Genomic DNA, 16,010 nt, shown 5'->3' on the forward strand with positions numbered 1-16,010 from the left:
AGCAACCAAACAATCAACTCTTGTTGACCGTTTGCTTCTGGCATTCCCTGCACACAGCGCCCGTGATCGTTCTCACACGAGCTGCAGGGGCCAGCAGACCAGAGGAGTTAGAGGGGCAGAAATCAGAAGTGGCGTTGGCCAGAGGGGTTTTCTGACCAGGTTGTGAAGTGATTTTGCTATGACCGCAGACAGGACAGGTACTGCAGCATCAATTCAAAGTGACAGGAGACAACATTTGTCCAGTATGGTTACAAACTATTTTTCATCCCTTATCGATGTTCTCCCTCAACCGTCATTCCCATTTGATTACTGGGCATCAAAATTAGACACCTGGCCAGAATTGGCAGAATATGCATTGCAGGAGCTTGCTTGCCCGGCAGCTAGTGTCCTATCAGAAAGAGTATTCAGTGCTGCAGGTTCAATACTAACAGAAAAAAGGACTCGTCTGGCTACCCAAAATGTAGATGATCTAACCTTCATTAAAATGAACCACAACTGGATTTCGAAATCTTTTGCCCCACCTTGCCCGGCTGACACCTAGCTTTCCTATGAAAAGGTCTTGCCTGTGGACTATTCTGAATGCCTTTTCCAATCTCGTAATTTTCTGCACCTGATTGTCGAGCATACGACATGTTTACACCTCACTAAATGGCCAAACTCCCCACACGGGGCCATGGTATCGACACTTGGCGACAGCACCCGTGAGAGTGCAGTTTGTCTGAAGAGGTGGGTGAGCCCGCTTTTGGTCGACGGCACTGCCACTGGGTCCCTCCTAGTACAATAAAGTGTCTCTGGCGGTGGTGGTGCGCACCCAACGTCAGACACACCGTTGTAATATGAGGGGCCCTGGGCCTGTACCGCCGGCCACAAGACAGTTTCCCCCCACCCCAGCTCAAACAGTGCTCTACCACTTGCAAAATTATCTCACAGCTCCACCAATGTTTAGTCTATGCGCTGACATCCTTCAATGCCTGCCACTGACAATACCATTGTATTGACATTTTTGTTATGTTAGGCCTTCGATGCCTGTCTGTGGTCACTCCTTCCACTAGGCCTCCACTGACCACACCACTGCTGCCCGTGTACCCCTGTAACCAATTTAAAATTGCCTACAGCCATGTGTTATTATTTTAGGCCTTCGATGCCTGTCTGCGGTGACTCCTTCCACTAGGCCTCCACTGACCACACCACTGCTGCCCGTGTACCCCTGGAACCAATTTAAAATTGCCTACAGCCATGTGTTATTATTTTAGGCCTTCGATGCCTGTCTGCGGTCACTCCTTCCACTAGGCCTCCACTGACCACACCACTGCTGCCCGTGTACCCCTGTAACCAATTTAAAATTGCCTACAGCCATGTGTTATTATTTTAGGCCTTCGATGCCTGTGCGGTGACTCCTTCCACTAGGCCTCCACTGACCACACCACTGCTGCCCGTGTACCCCTGGAACCAATTTAAAATTGCCTACAGCCATGTGTTATTATTTTAGGCCTTCGATGCCTGTCTGCGGTCACTCCTTCCACTAGGCCTCCACTGACCACACCACTGCTGCCCGTGTACCCCTGGAACCAATTTAAAATTGCCTACAGCCATGTGTTATTATTTTAGGCCTTCGATGCCTGTCTGCGGTCACTCCTTCCACTAGGCCTCCACTGACCACACCACTGCTGCCCGTGTACCCCTGGAACCAATTTAAAATTGCCTACAGCCATGTGTTATTATTTTAGGCCTTCGATGCCTGTCTGCGGTCACTCCTTCCACTAGGCCTCCACTGACCACACCACTGCTGCCCGTGTACCCCTGGAACCAATTTAAAATTGCCTACAGCCATGTGTTATTATTTTAGGCCTTCGATGCCTGTCTGCGGTTACTCCTTCCACTAGGCCTCCACTGACCACACCACTGCTGCCCGTGTACCCCTGTAACCAATTTAAAATTGCCTACAGCCATGTGTTATTATTTTAGGCCTTCGATGCCTGTCTGCGGTGACTCCTTCCACTAGGCCTCCACTGACCACACCACTGCTGCCCGTGTACCCCTGGAACCAATTTAAAATTGCCTACAGCCATGTGTTATTATTTTAGGCCTTCGATGCCTGTCTGCGGTGACTCCTTCCACTAGGCCTCCACTGACCACACCACTGCTGCCCGTGTACCCCTGGAACCAATTTAAAATTGCCTACAGCCATGTGTTATTATTTTAGGCCTTCGATGCCTGTCTGCGGTGACTCCTTCCACTAGGCCTCCACTGACCACACCACTGCTGCCCGTGTACCCCTGTAACCAATTTAAAATTGCCTACAGCCATGTGTTATTATTTTAGGCCTTCGATGCCTGTCTGCGGTCACTCCTTCCACTAGGCCTCCACTGACCACACCACTGCTGCCCGTGTACCCCTGGAACCAATTTAAAATTGCCTACAGCCATGTGTTATTATTTTAGGCCTTCGATGCCTGTCTGCGGTCACTCCTTCCACTAGGCCTCCACTGACCACACCACTGCTGCCCGTGTACCCCTGGAACCAATTTAAAATTGCCTACAGCCATGTGTTATTATTTTAGGCCTTCGATGCCTGTCTGCGGTCACTCCTTCCACTAGGCCTCCACTGACCACACCACTGCTGCCCGTGTACCCCTGTAACCAATTTAAAATTGCCTACAGCCATGTGTTATTATTTTAGGCCTTCGATGCCTGTCTGCGGTCACTCCTTCCACTAGGCCTCCACTGACCACACCACTGCTGCCCGTGTACCCCTGGAACCAACATCAGAAAATATAAAAATAAGTATTTTGCTTATAAAAAAGAAAATACTGGAGAGATATCAAATGCAGACATTTTAACATTAAAAACAAACACATACAACAAAAATCTGGTACAGTACTAAAAATGGCCACCAGCTACAATAACTTTCTCCTGCAAGTAGTTAACTGAAAGGTTTTTTCAATTTTAAACACAGATATGGCATCCACCGAGTGTTGTCCTGTCGCGTCTTCTTTATATTATTGCCAAGAAGATGCAAAACAATGAAAATAATAAAATCATTATTTACCAAAAAAATAGAGTAAGTCAAAACCACATTGCAAATAAACATTCATTACAAATAAAGAAGCAGGGCGCGTCCGAGGGTGAGTATATACCTAATAAGAATATAATCACCCTCGGACGCGCCCTGCTTCTTTCCGACAGCCTTCCTTCCTAAGAATCAGCCCTTCCGTGGTGTAGAGAGAGGGTTTGTTACACTCCAAGGTGTTCCCCAGGTTGCCTTTCCTGAGCTTCGATTTTCCGGCTCTCGTTTAGTAGTTGTTGGAAACTACGCTGCATTGGGCCTACAAATTGGGTATGGGGTGTAGAGAGATGGTGTGTTCCACTGTAGAGAGATGGTGTGTTCCACTCCAAGGTGTTCCCCAGGTTTCCTCGCCAATGCTTCGATCATCATGCTCTCGTTTAGTAGTTGTTGGAAACTACGCTGCATTAGGCCTACAAATTGGGTATGGGGTGTAGAGAGATGGTGTGTTCCACTGTAGAGAGATGGTGTGTTCCACTCCAAGGTGTTCTCCAGGTTTCCTCGCCAATGCTTCGATCATCATGCTCTCGTTTAGTAGTTGTTGGAAACTACGCTGCATTAGGCCTACAAATTGGGTATGGGGTGTAGAGAGATGGTGTGTTCCACTCCAAGGTGTTCTCCAGGTTGCCTTTCCTGAACTTCTATCTTCAGGCTCTCATTAAATTGTGGTTAAACGAAACAACTGCATTTGGCGTACTAGTTGGTTTGGGGCCTACTATCGGTGTCTGCCGCTCCTTGCTGTTCTCCTGGTTTCCTGTCCTGAAATTCCGTTTTCAGGCGCTCGTTAAGTAGTTGTTAATGTTAGACTGCATTTGGCCTACTAGTTGGGTTGGGGCCTACTATCGGTGTCTGCCACTCCTTGCTGTTCTCCTCCACTGAACAAAGCTGTGCCGCCTGTTTACTACTGTTGCCAATTTTGAACTGCATTTCGACTACTTACTGATTTGGGCCTACTCTCTGTGTCAGCCTCTCATTCCAGTTGTCCTCCACTGCAATGCCCCCTGATTAGTCCTGTGTTACCAATTTTGAACTGCATTTAGCCCACTTTATTCTTTGGGCCTATATCTGTGTTTCCTCCTCATCCTGCCCATTGCCCAGCCAGTGATAGATGAGTCTGCTGGTACATTGACCCATAACGCAACATTTCCCGTGCACGCTACACTGCAAGATTGTGACCCTGCTGAAAGTCAGGTCCCCCTTCCCGCATACCATACCACCTTACACGGGGACAAACAGGAAGGTGCAGATGAAAGTGCAGGTTCCTTCATCAGGTGGGGGGAGGAATACTCGTTGGCGATGTCACTGGCACAGGGCCTCTCATGGTACGCAAAAGTGTTGCTGCCGGTGGGAGGCGCCCCCGCCGTGCAAACACACCGCTGTACTTTGAGGGGCCCTGTGCCAGTGCCAATGCCAACGAGTGGGCCCCCCCTGCTTGCTCAGGTTCACAGCACTTGCAAAGTTGAAATACTTACCTCTCCCTGCTCCACTGCCGTGACGTGGTCCAGATTTCCTGGGCCCACTAATTACTTGAACCAGCCCTACCCACCACAACTTTAGCCAAATGACCCCCAATTTCAAATGCCTTCCAATTATTATAAGGTAAATTACGCTTGACAAGCTTCATTAAGAAGAATGGATGGTTTTGACATTAAAATGGGCACTCTAGGTGTTTTCCTGGCCCCCACTCACTGCCGACTATGCTGCCCCATTGACTTGCATTGGGTTTCGTGTTTCGGTCGATCCCGACTTTACGTCATAATCGGCCGATTTCACTCGACCCGACTTTTGAGATAGTCGGGTTTCGCGAAACCCGGCTCGACTCTAAAAAGGTCAAGGTCGCTCAACTCTAGCAGTCACCATATGCACCATTAATCACACAGATCAGAGAGATGACTGTGAAGGAGACTGAGTCCAGGGACAGAATTTCAAGTGCTTTTAATAAGGACATTGGTCTTCTCCCATCTCCTCCATCTTCTGACAATCACAGACTACTCCTGCACCCCATTCATTGGAATTTGTGACTCGTTGCATTGGATGACTGTAGAAGACCATTTATCAATTGAAATTTAGCAGGACAGAATGTTGTATTTCTTATTGATACAGGAGCTCAATTACGTGTTACAAATCTTGATTTGAAGCTACAACCAGATTCACCAGTTTGTACTATTGTTGGTTTTTGTGGAAAGTGGAACTACAGCAACCTTGGTTACCAATGTGACGTTGGAAATACCTAGTTCTTTCAAAACAGGAATTGACATTTGCTATGGTCGTGATTCTGAAAATATACTTGGCACAGATTTTGTGCAGAAATTCGGTTGGGTAGTCGATCTAGGAAATCAAGTGATCTGGGAAAGATTCTAATGGTTGTAAACCTGAAGTCATTGACCCTAGTGATTATAGCCATGTTGGAAGTATTTGCTTAAATTATGTTGTGTCAACAGATCATTTGTGGCCTGAAACTGGTGGTGATGAGGTATTGACAGAAATTGTACAGCTTTTTCCTTTTCTTTGGGCTCTGTTCAGGAATGAGGTTGGTACAATGAAGGATGTTGTTGTAAATGTGGAAGGGCGAGATCTTCCACCACAACGTCAGTATAAATTGCCTCCAGAATCAATTGATTCTATCAAATAAATAAGGCAGCACACTGTAACGCTAAAACATGCAAACATGAAAATTGAACTGCATTACTGCACTAGAAATATGATAAAATGAGAGCGTTTAGCGCATAAAAATGGCCAATTCATGGGTACCTGGTAGCCACATTAGGGCATCTCTCGTATATCAGGTCCTAAACTTTCCTTTCCTCGCTGAGAATAAACGTCTTCATCTGAATGGGTACCTGTGAAACCTCTTAGACTAAATTTCTTTTTCTCTGTGGAAGAGTAATGTACCTGCTGTGATTAAAACACCTGTGGCTAAGAGGCAGAGTGCTCAGTCAGAAGGATAATGAATACAGATTTCAAAAAAGTTTAGGACCTGGTATAGGAGAGATGCCCTAATGTGGCTACCAGGTACACATGAATTGGCCAATTTATGCGCTAAACGCTCTCATTTTTTCATATTTCTAGTGCAGTAATGCAGTTCAATTTTCATGTTTGCATGTTTTAGTGCTACAGTGTGCTGCCTTATTTATTTGACTGTATATGAGTTGGTGACTCTAGGTTCAGCACCTGTTCACACTTAGTCTATATTTGGATGTGATGGTCAGTTTTTTGAAATCTGTATTCATTAGCCTTCTGACTGAGCACTGACCTCTTGAAAAGAGTTGTCAGTACAAGTTTGCATTTACTTTCTTGGATGAACAATATCTGTTTTGTAGGTTACTTCAAGGAGCACATTTGTCACCTAGTGTTTTCCATCAGGCGTTGCAAAGGGTATTATCTAGATTTTCTAGACCAGATTGAATTTTGCAATATGTTGATGATATTCTGTTGTCTTCTGAGGATAAAGAATCACATGTTTCTCTTCTGACAGAATTGTTTGAGCTGCTGCATGATGCAGGGTTGAAATTGAACACCAAAAAGGTCAAATTGATGCAAACCAAGGTCAGGTTTTTGGGAGTGTTGTTGAGTCCAGGAAAAAGACAGCTACTACAGGAAAGAATTGAGGCAATTGGTTCTCTACCAATTCCAACATCACACAAGGCATTGTGATATTTCTTGGGTCTTAGGGTTAGAACTATTCAAGGGACTTCATTGACAATTTTGCAGACAAGGCCAGACCCTTGTATGATCTTTTAAAAGGTGAAAATAGTGATTACTTTGGTCCTTGGGGTGATGAACAACAAACTTCATTTGAACAATTGAAAATGAATTTACAAAAGTCACCTGCTTTGTCCACAGTAGATCCTCCGGCTCCATTTGCTTTGCAAGTACACACATCAGAGACATCTGTGTCTGCTGTGCTGCTACAGTTGTAGGGAGAAGAGTGGAGAATTTTGGGCTATTTTTCTAAGCTCTCACCTGTTGAAAGAGGTTTTGAGACCTGTGCAAGACACTTGGTAGAGGTGTACTTAGCAGTCAAAGCACCTGAACTAATTGTTGGGTTCAACAAAATCACTTTTCAAACTCCTCATTCTACACTAAAACTTCTCTTTGAGAATAATATCCCAGGTGTGTCACATCAGAGATTTGCTCATTGGTTATTGTCATTGTCTCCAAAACAAATTGAGGTAGATTATAAAGCCAAATATGTTCTTCCTCCGTTGATGCAATATGAAGGGCAAACTCATGATTGTTTACAGTCTTTTCATGATCCTAGTCCATCGCTTTTCAGACGGAACCCAGAGGCAACAGATGAACCAATTTTTGTAGATGGTTCCAGATTTTATGCAGATGGACACTACTATTCAGGATATGCCATTATTTATCCCAAAGGATCACAGGTTGTAAAACACAAATTACTGTGTAATTTTTCAGCTCAAAGGGCAGAGCTAGAAGTGATAAAAATGGTACTACAGCTGAACGAAGCTGATGATCAATGTCCCATTGTAATCTACAGTGATAGCTCCTATGTTGTGAGATCACTGACATATTATTTGCCAGTTTGGGGAAAAAGAGGCTATGTAGATTCTTCTAATAAGACCCTTGTACATAGTGACACACTGAAAACAATTTTTGTGATGGCATCAAAAACCCTAATGGTTTTGCTATTGTCAAAGTCCCTGCCCATAAAAAATTTGATGAATTATCTGTTGGAAATGCCACTGCAGATAGGTTAGCCAAAGAGGCAGCCCTGACAGGAGAAGAAGTGTTTCACCCTGAAACTTTAGAGATTTTAGCAGTTTAAAGAACAGACAGGCATATCCCTTCTTTTGTGGAAGAACAAGAAAAACACACATCTCTTGTTGCTTCCCGGGTTGATCCAAAACCTCCCTTTGTGAAAACAGGGTTTTGTGTCATGACTTAAACGGGGAGTTGCGTCCTGTTGTACCAAAAGTTCTACAGGTTGAGTTCACAAAATATAATCATGAAAGTTTTGGTCATTTGGGCCAACAGAAATTGTTAGATATTCTAAGAGAGAAATTTTACTGGGAAAAGATGGAAGACACAGTACAAAGTGTTGTCCAATCATGTCTCATTTGTACCCAAATCAATCCAAGACCAAAAGGACAGAAACAGCCACTACTTCGAACCGCACCTGCAGATGGTCCATGGTCTACACTACAAATTGACTACATTGGTCCGTTACCATCAGGTAAAAATGGTCTCAGGTATGTGTTGTGAATTCCGCTCTTGGGCTCCCTCCGGTGGTTTTAAGTGGAATGGCTGCTCCTTGGATTTAGCAGTCTGCAGCTGCTTCCACTGATTGTCTTTCTGCTCGGCTTTTATGCCTGGCTCTTCCCTTCAGCCAGTGTCACTTGTCAATGGTTCCTGGTTGGATTCACATCTCAGCTTGGATTTCCCTGATATCCTGACCAGTTCAGCAAAGATAAGTCCTTGCTTTGCTCTCTCGGTCCACATGTTGTGGACTTTATTTTTCTGTACATTCTATGTTTTGTCCAGCTTGTCAGTATGGATTTATTCAATTAAGCTGGAAGCTCTGGGAAGCAGATTTACCCTTCACACCTTTAGTCAGGTGTGGAGATTTTTGTAAACTCTGTGTGGATTTTTTTAGTTTTTAATACTGACCGCACAGTATTCCGTCCTGTCCTATCTATCTAGCTAGACTGGCCTCCTATGCTACATCCTGGTTTCATTCTATGTATGTCTTTTCCCTCTCCACTCACCATCATTACTTGTGGGGGGCTATCTATCCTTTGGGGATTTTCTCTGAGGCAAGATAGCTTTCCTGTTTCTATCTTTAGGGGTAGTTAGTTCTCAGGCTGTGACGAGGTGTCTAGGGAGTGACAGGAACATCCCACGGCTACTTCTAGTGTTGTGTTGAGCTTAGGAACTGCGGTCAGTACAGGTACCACCTCCTTCAGAGCTTGTCCCATGTTGCTCCTAAACCACCAGTTCATAACAGTACAAGTGGCCAAAAATGAATTAAATGCATCTCAAAAGAAGGAAAAAAAATTCTGAGCCATTTTTTTTTTCCGTGCTCTGTTTTGTCTTTTTTTTCCTCTTGATATCTGGGTGGTTCAGGATTTTGACTCTGGCATGGATGTTCAGGGTTTGTTTTCTCGTGTGGATCAACTTGCTGCAAGAGTACAGAGTATCCAAGATTATGTTGTCCAGACTCCAGCTTTAGAGCCTAAAATTCCTACTCCTGATTTGTTTTTTGGGGACAGATCTAAGTTTTTGAACTTTAAAAATAACTGCAAATTGTTTTTTGCTTTGAAACCCCTTTCTTCTGGTGATCCCATTCAGCAAGTTAAAATCATCATATCCTTGCTGCGTGGTGACCCTCAGGACTGGGCATTCTCCCTTGAATCAGGGGATCCGGCATTGCTGAATGTAGACGCATTTTTTCAAGCACTCGGATTATTGTATGACGAACCTAATTCTGTGGATCATGCAGAAAAAAAACTGTTGGCCCTGTGTCAAGGTCAGGAAGCAGCAGAATTATACTGCCAGAAATTTAGAAAATGGTCTGTGCTCACTAAATGGAATGAGGTTGCTCTGGCTGCAATTTTCAGAAAAGGTCTTTCTGAAGCCCTTAAAGGGAACCTGTCACCCCGTTTTTTGAGATTGAGCTATAAATACTGTTAAATAGGGCCTGCGCTGTGTGTTCCTATAGTGTATGTAGTGTACCCCGATTCCCCATGTATGCTGAGAAATAACTTACCAAAGTCGCCGTTTTTGCCTGTCAATCAGGCTGGTCAGGTCGGGAGGGCGTGGTGACATCGCTGGTTCTTCCTCAGCTTTACGTTGGTGGCGTAGTGGCGTAGTGGTGAAGACACAGCGCGCGATCTGCGCTGTCATCCCTTTCGTCGGTGGGGGCGGCCATCTTCCTGGGGCCGCGCGTGCGCAGATCGAGTGCTCTGCTGCACGGGGCTTCAGGAAAATGGCCGCGGGATGCCGCGCGTGCGCATTAGAGATCGCGGCGGCCATTTTCCCAAAGCCGAGATGCAAACTCGGCTTTGGGAAAATGGCCGCCGCGATCTCTAATGCGCACGCGCGGCATCCCGCGGCCATTTTCCTGAAGCCCCGTGCAGCAGAGCACTCGATCTGCGCACGCGCGGCCCCAGGAAGATGGCCGCCCCCACCGACGAAAGGGATGACAGCGCAGATCGTGCGCTGTGTCTTCACCACTACGCCACTACGCCACCAACGTAAAGCTGAGGAAGAACCAGCGATGTCACCACGCCCTCCCGACCTGACCAGCCTGATTGACAGGCGAAAACGGCGACTTTGGTAAGTTATTTCTCAGCATACATGGGGAATCGGGGTACACTACATACACTATAGGAACACACAGCGCAGGCCCTATTTAACAGTATTTATAGCTCAATCTCAAAAAACGGGGTGACAGGTTCCCTTTAAAGATGTTATGGTGGGCTTCCTTACACCTGCTGGTTTGAGCGAATCTATGTCTCTAGCCATTCAGATTGATCGGCGTCTGCGCGAGCGCAAAGCTGTGCACCATATGGCAGTGTCCTCTGAGCAGAGTCCTGAGCCTTTGCAATGTGATAGGGTTTTGACTAGAACAGAACGGCAGGAATTCAGACGTCAGAATAGGCTGTGTTTTTACTGTGGTGATTCTGCTTATGTTATTTCTGATTGCCCTAAGCGTACTAAGAGGGTCGCTAGGTCTGTTACCATCAGTACTGTACAGCCTAAATTTCTCTTGTCTGTGACCCTGATTTGCTCATTGTCGTCCTTTTCTGTCATGGCATTTGTGGATTCAGGCGCTGCCCTGAACTTAATGGACTTAGAATTCGCCAGGCGCTGTGGTTTTTCCTTGCAGCCTTTGCAGAGCCTTATTCCTTTGAGGGGCATTGATGCTACACCATTGGCCAAGGATACTCAGTACTGGACGCAGATGACCATGTACATGGCTCCAGCACATCAGGAAGATTGCCGTTTTCTGGTGTTGCATAACCTGCATGATGTTTTACTGGGCTTTCCATGGTTACAGGAACATAATCCGGTGCTGGATTGGAAAACTATGTCTGTGACTAGTTGGGGTTGTCAAGGGGTACATAGTGACGTTCCTTTGATGTCAATTTCCTCTTCCCCCTCTTCTGAGGTCCCTGAATTTTTGTCGGATTTCCAGGATGTATTTGATGAGCCCAAATCCAGTTCCCTTCCACCGCACAGGGACTGTGATTGTGCTATTGACTTGATTCCTGGCTGCAAGTTCCCTAAGGGCCGACTTTTCAATCTGTCTGTGCCAGAGCATGCCGCCATGCGGAGCTACATTAAGGAGTCTTTGGAGAAAGGGCATATTCGGCCATCTTCGTCACCATTGGGAGCGGGTTTCTTTATTGTTGCTAAGAAGGATGGCTCCTTGAGACCCTGTATTGATTATCGTCTTCTAAGGGTACCGTCACACAGTGCAATTTTGATCGCTACGACGGCACGACTTGTGACGTTCGAGCGATATAGGTACGATATCGCAGTGTGTGACACGCTCCTGCGATCAGGGACCCCGCTGTGAATCGTACGTCGTAGCACATCGTTTGAAACTTTCTTTCGTCGTCTAGTGTCCCGCTGTGGCGGCATGATCGCATGGTGTAACAAAGGTGTGCACGATATTGTATACGATGTAAAGGGCGGAGGAGCTGGCTACGTAGGAGCGCTGAATTCTCCACCTCCCGTGTGCTGATTGGGCGGTACAATACTGTGCGCTCATTCGACAAAGGACTATTGTTCCCAGCGGATAAAACCGGAGCTCTCGAGCGCGCTATTCATTTCTCTCTGTAGCACGTGCTGTAAACAGAACTCCTAAATTCGCTGGATTCCCTGGACTTTTCTAACTACTAGACTTTAACCGCAAAAGGTATGTATAACGCTACAGCGTAGCATATGTTGCGCTTCAACGGGGATAAACACTGGAGTGTGGTCGATTGTTCCTTTATGGAGAGTAGGGTAGGCCTGAGAACCTCAGGTACACAGCTGTAGCGTGGCCCAATTAATTAATCCTTTTACAGATCGAGATGGTTGACTGCCCCATTTAATACCAGTAGTAACATATATAGTTATTAGATCAATGGTCAGAACATTGTTTTGTAAGCACGTGTATTTATTGTACGTTTGTTTTCTTTTTAGGAACTATGCTCACTTCCGATGAGAGTTCTGTTGTTGCTGCTGCCCTGGTGTTTGAGGCAGCACATCTCCAAGAGGAGAGACGTCCTAAACGAAAACGTCGCATGTGGACCCGGAGCTGGCTGCAGAAAAGATCCACATTGTCACACATGGGTCTCATAAGAGAGTTACGTGACAATAACCCTCATGATTTCCGAAACTACCTTCGGATGTCTGAGGAATCCTTCAAAATAATACTGTCTGCTGTTACGCCACTCATACAAAGGTGTGATACGCCGATGCGTGCAGCCATGCCCGTGGATGAAAGGTTGGCAGTGACACTGCGGTTCCTGGCAACAGGAAGGTCTCTTCAGGATTTGCAGTTTTCCGCAGCTGTTTCCAGACCTTTCCTGAGCGTTGTGATTCCGGAGACATGCGAGGCCATTGTGCACAGCTTAAGGCATTATATGGAGGTACTACTATATTTTTTTGGCTGCTGTGTTATGTCGATATATTATACTAGCTATTTAACCCGTTCTACGCCCTGTTTGCACGCATTTCTATTGGTATATGTTCTACATCCTATCATGTGCTGCTCCCATCCTGCGCCCCCATTCTGACTTGTGCTGCTGTGATCCTGCGCCTCCATTCTGACATGTGCTGCTCCCATTTTGCGGCTCCATTCTGATATGTGCACCCCCTCTGAGTCACCGAAGCCATCTGAAAAAATGGCTGCCTGCATACTCAGGGTTGTTGACTTTGTTATACTAATCCATACTGCGCCTCAATCACTGTAGGATGTCCACATGAGAGTGTATGTGCATAATATATTTGACCTAATTTGTACATGTTTCCTTCTCATCTTGCAGTTTCCCAAGACGGCGGATGACTGGAAGAGGATTGCTTCCGATTTTGATGAGCTGTGGCAGTTTCCAAACTGCGGTGGTGCATTAGATGGAAAGCATGTGCGCATCACGCAACCAGCCAACTCTGGATCCTTTTTTTTCAACTACAAAGGATATTTCAGTGTGATCCTCATGGCCCTTGTCAATGCGAACTATGAGTTTGTTGATGTGGATGTTGGCATGAATGGTCGAGTCTCCGACGGTGGTGTTTTTGAACTCACTTCATTTGGGGAAAGCTTGAGGAACAATGAACTGCTGTTGCCACTAAATGAAGACACAAAAGCAAACCTAAATTTTGTCTTCATCGCTGATGAAGCTTTCCCTCTTCATCCACATTTGCTGAAGCCATTTGCACAGAGAACACTCACACCGGAGCGCAGAATCTTTAATTACCGGTTGTCGAGGGCCCGTCGTGTGGTTGAAAATGCCTTTGGGATTATGGCAAATCGGTTTAGAGTGTTCCACACAGCTATCAACTTGAAGCTGCCGTCTATAGACTTTGTGGTTTTGGCATGCTGTGTGCTCCATAATTTCCTGAGACGTCATGATACGAGCTCCTATTCTCCTCCTTCGTTTATTGATGCAGTCGACGCAAGAACCGGAGATATTGTGCCCGGGGAATGGCGTACACAACCGGATAATTTTACAGCTCTTCAAGCACTTGGATCTGGCAGACAGGCAGACGATGCAAGGGACTGTCGCGAAAAATACTGTCAGTACTTTAATGGTTCTGGAGCTGTACCCTGGCAGGATCGCGCCGTATAAAAAAATATTTTTTTTTGCTTTGCTGTCATATAAACCTCTCTAAATTACTTTAAATGTGATGCCTATAAAATGGTGCTGTTAACCCTTATAGCTTGGTAAACATTAAAGAAAGAATGCGAAGATTTTTTGTTTTTTTTGTAACAATTTCTTGGTTTTAAATTATTTAACAACAAAATATAACATAACCAAAAAAAAAAAAAAAAAAAAATTATCTCCTTCCACGGCCCAAGAGGTGTCGCAGCGTCACGCCCTGCTGCTCTACTTGAGTCTGGAGGAGCGCTGCTGTCTGCTGCAGGAGCGCTGCTGTCCGCTCCAGGCGCAATTGTCTCGCCAGGAGCTCTCTTACGGTGGGCGGTTCTGTGGATAGAAGAGGTTGGAGAACCAACGTTGATTCCGCTGAAAATACATCTCGACCTCTGGGGCAGGACCAAATTTTGTGTGTTGTAAATTTCTATTTGGTCTGGCACCACAGGGCGATGTTAATTTTATTAAATTTCACAGTTTTAGTTGTCTATTGTGACATCCAGCAGAAAACCACTCGTATTATGTTGATACTTACGGAGAAGGGACGCCGGTTCCTCATTGCCCGAACCAGAGCTGCTAATTTCCCACCCCAGCGATCTGGCCACTACTGCAGCACCTAAAAGGAAATAATAACAGATCAGGTTAACTATGGAACACGCCGTTGGGAAGCGCTCGCTGTTTTGGTCACTTACGTATGTTATCTTCTGGTGAGAATGCCGCCGACCCGGGGGAGGAAGAGGAGTGTCGGAAGGGAGGTGTTGAGGGTGGTGTAGGGGTGCGAGGCCGTCTGCTGTCTGGTGGAGGCGTGGTAGGCCGCTGGGTCATTACTGCGTCTGTAATGTATTCAAATATTTCCGCTACCCTCTTATGTCCCGTATGCAGTTGAAAAACTGTAATCAATGATTGTTAACTTACGTGACGTCACGGACTGTGGGCTCCCGCTGGTGGTGGATGCTGTGGTGCTGCTGGCAATGGCAGGTACCTGTTGCCGCCGCTGTCTCTCTACACATAAAGTTAACAAACGCAATCTTTAAAAAAACATGTAGAGTGCTGCAGATCAAAGCTAACAATATACTGAAACATAAAATTTATATCACACTTCACAGGGGTGCGAGGGTGCATGGTCGCAACAGATGGTGGAGGCGTGGTAGGCCGCTGGGTCATTACTGCGTCTGTAATGTCTTCAAATATTTCAGCTACCCTGTTATGTCCCGTGTGATGTTAAAAAAAATGCAATCAATGATTGTGAACTTACGTGATGTCCCGGACTGTGGGCTCCCACTGGTGTCTGAAGATGGTGTACTGGTGGCAATGGTGGGTCTCACTTGCCGCCGCTGTCTCTCTACACCTAAAGTAAAGAATCACAATGTTTACACACAAATGTTGAGTGCTCCAGATCAAAGCTTACAATATAATCAAACATAAAATAGAGATCACACTTTACAGGGGTGCGATATTCTGACATGTCTGTGGGCTCTGGTGTTCAATGGTCTTCCTGTCTTTGGAAAACGTATCATTTCATCAGTAGGCCAACCTCCTCCGATAATATTTTTGGCAAATTGAGAAACTAAAAATTACAGACATCTTAATAATTTCAAGATGGTGGTTGAGATTAGGGAACCCGACAAGTTTTCTCACGGACAACGCATATTCTGCTTGGAGAATAACTAAATTTTACAAAAACAGGGCGTGTGTTTTAATGCATTTGAGGTCACGTTGGCAACCATGAGCGCAAGCCTCCCTCCCAAACCCCCCCCCCTCCTGACAGCGTGCATCTCCCAATCCCCCCATACTAGTACTTGCCTCGCCTTGCCTCCGCACGCAACTCAGCAAACATTTGTGGCGTTTTATAGCGGAGGTCAGCCCATTTTTTATGCAGCTGAAGCTGACTGCGGCAGACGCCAAACCTCCTCTCCATCATTCTGGCTATGTGGCCAAGCACTTCCCGCTTGTGGATGTGTGGGTGGGCAGGGCGGCTCTCCAGACCCTCATAATCCAGGGCATCCATCTGACCAATAAAAAAAAGGAGCTCTGGCTGCCCCAGAGGAGCAGAACGCATTCTCGCCGCCATTTTAGATGGAATGACCCTGAACAGCAACGCCCAGAGGAGGAGCTTGACTC

At 45.9% G+C, this 16,010-nt stretch overlaps 1 long non-coding RNA gene across 1 annotated transcript; it reads right to left on the reverse strand.

Moving 5' to 3' along the window:
* Nucleotides 1-14,598: 14,598 nt before the first annotated feature.
* LOC138667412 (uncharacterized) lies at nt 14,599-15,255 on the reverse strand. The gene is made up of 3 exons (XR_011318748.1): nt 15,145-15,255; nt 14,805-14,891; nt 14,599-14,722 (listed from the first exon to the last, which is right to left on the reverse strand). It is a non-coding gene; the product is annotated as an uncharacterized lncRNA (long non-coding RNA).
* Between the last annotated feature and the right edge of the window lie 755 nt (nt 15,256-16,010).

This window comes from Ranitomeya imitator, chromosome 2 (assembly GCF_032444005.1).
Source record: "Ranitomeya imitator isolate aRanImi1 chromosome 2, aRanImi1.pri, whole genome shotgun sequence".
Classification (NCBI taxonomy): Eukaryota; Metazoa; Chordata; class Amphibia; order Anura; family Dendrobatidae; genus Ranitomeya; species Ranitomeya imitator.